The following is a 2867-nucleotide window of genomic DNA, read 5'->3' as shown; positions in this document are numbered from 1 at the left end:
ACTCCACGATGCGCGTTGCACCCTGCAAACAGTGCATCAAATAGCGCACAGGGGTAACAAAAAGAAAATATCGACGAAGAAAACGATTATCCTATTATTATTATTATTATCGTCCAATTTTCTTCCTTTTTAAAGCAAACAATGAAAAAAAAAACAATTACAAACCGATTCGTTCAACTGTTATTTTCTAACAAACAATCGAGTAACTTTGAATATAGTAAAAACAATATCTAGCTAATCAAAAGCTAAAGAAACAATTGTTTAATAATTGTCTTTTTCATTGTTTTATTACCTTTAACGTCTTTCAATTAATTAAACACGAAAAACACTGAAAGCTCTGTCACAGTCGGTTACCACGTTTTAACTGTGTTCTTGCCAACACATGAAGGTATTGTTCGGCATAGAACGTATATAAAAAACAGCGAAAAAAACTGATGCCTGCATACTTGTGTAAACAAGATAAGAATTTAACGTTAGGTGTTGACCGAATAAAATTATTACTGTAAAAGCTTTCTGGCATACTCTATTCCAACAAAATGAATAAACAAGTTGCATTTATTAGGTACTTTCACTTTTTTTTTAAGAAATAAACAGTTGGGTTATTTATAGATATAGACGAACGAAAAATTGTAATTGTCTATAGCGTTTGAACGGTTTTCTAGAAAATCCATAATCGAAATAGGAAAATAATTTTGAAATACAACTATGATATGCATCTCTAATCTCATCTAATTAATAGAGAGAGAAAATTCTAAAATTGGTATAATATCCGAGGCTTATAACCACACATATTTTTTGCATATGTGTAGCTAATTAAAGGCTTATTAAGATCAACAATTCGATTAAAAGCGTCTTATTGAAATGCACGCAATCTTCATACTTTCCAATTTCCATACAATTAGGAAATCTGATGGCTTTTAGACTCAATATAGAGGGAGTTCCCCCGCAGTTCCCCACCATCCGCTCCCTTAATCCAGTAATAAAACTCCCAAATACGTCTTAAACCACTGACAACCACCTATCGCGAAGATAGAACAAGGAAAAAATAACTAACAATTTACCAAACACGAACAAATCATTAAAGACTTCCTACCTTTTTCGCTTTCCTTAACAGGCCACGATCAGACTGACAACTTTAATCTAGTACGTCACGTGTCTCAAACAGATGAAGATGCACCAGCACACTTTTCTAATTTAAGGCGCGTATTCCTAAATCCAATTTCTTTAGCGGGAGATTGGAACAAGGAATTTAACTTGTACATATACGGGGTGCGTTCAGAAAATTACGTTACAATTTTAACGGTAAGTTTTCGATTTTTCGATCGTCAACTTTTTAATTTTGTTTTTTTTTTTGTTATTCAATTGTTATCGTTTATTGTTAGAAAAATACTTCAGAGGATCCGTAGTTTTCCTAAAGGACCTACCTATTCGGTTTTCGTTAAATTATTTAAAGGGATGATGCAAATTGCGAATTCTCATATCCGAATCCCTTTTGTGCTAAATTTATTAGAACGACGTGGTGAGCTATGTATTAGATCGCATTCAGTTTTGTCCTCAACCACTATTCCACCCCCCTCCTTTCCCTTCCCTTTCAGGATCTGGTGTGCGTATTCACTAGGATGGAAACGCAGCACGTCCCTAAACCTAAATAATTCAAGTGGAAATAAATGGTCCCACGTGTGCATTCCCTGTTTCGGTGCTACGCGAATTCAAGTCTTTGTTTTAAATAATAAATTATTCCGGTTGCTAATCTTCACTATCCGGACCATGTTAGAGGCAAATGGGTGCCGCGGTTAACCCCCGTTTTTGCACCTACAATCCACCCCCGGGGAACATCTTAAAAGTGACGTCTCGGAATGACATACGTTTGGCTGAAACTTGAACGTTGAAATCCAAGATTATCTCTGCAATAATAATAATAACAATAGTAATCTAAACATTAGCCAAACCTTACCTGAAGAGGTTACGGTATAGCGAAACAATTGCAAAAAATCTAAAAGCTAAAGCAACAATCTTATTTTTGAACTCAATTCTTTTAAACATAGAGCAACTTCAAAGAAAAATGTTTTTCTATAAAACTGGCACAGTTTTCTTTCTTTTCGTTTATTTGGCAGCATATTCCCGATCCATACTCTATTTTAAAAAGAAATACAAACTGATCCAATTTGTCTCCCATATATGCAGCGAGCATCATTCTGGACCAACTTCAAAAGGAACTTTTTATTACGTTATACGCTATAAGAATATTTCGGAAACGTCGAAATAGGGCATTATTGATGCACTGAAATATGCCATTTTAATCTAGACATGTTTTATTCAACTTCCGTACCAAAAAACGGCGACATCGTAACAATGAAATGTAAAGGGGATGAAGATGGCGTAAGTATTAATAGATATAGTCGCCAGACTAAAAGGGGTGAAATTGTATCGGAAAGACTTTCTATCATAATTCTATTACAAAAAAATCGTGTTGTATTATTAATAAACAATTGAATTGAAGGCTAAATCACTACATAGTATAAAACAAAGTCGCTTTCCCGCTGTATGTCCCTATGTATGCTTAAATCTTTGAAACTACGCAACGGATTTTGATGCGGTTGTTTTTAAAAGATAGAGCGATTCAAGAGGAAGGTTTATATGAATAATACATGCATAATATAGTAGGGAAACACTGATAATTTTAGAGATTTGTAATGTGATGCCGTAAATAAACACATTTTTTGCGCTTACATTGCAAACGCTGGCTGAACCCTACGAGATAGATCAAAATAATGTACTACAATATTGTACATCTTAAAAGGGTCTACAAAAAAGTCCGGGATGGTATATGTCTATCTCTTAGGGATAACCCACAATAACCATTTTTA

Source organism: Agrilus planipennis, unplaced genomic scaffold, assembly GCF_000699045.2.
Source record: "Agrilus planipennis isolate EAB-ADULT unplaced genomic scaffold, Apla_2.0 scaffold154, whole genome shotgun sequence".
NCBI lineage: Eukaryota > Metazoa > Arthropoda > Insecta > Coleoptera > Buprestidae > Agrilus > Agrilus planipennis.
The sequence above is the reverse complement of the archived record's forward strand: the minus strand, read 5'-3'. Positions refer to the sequence as shown.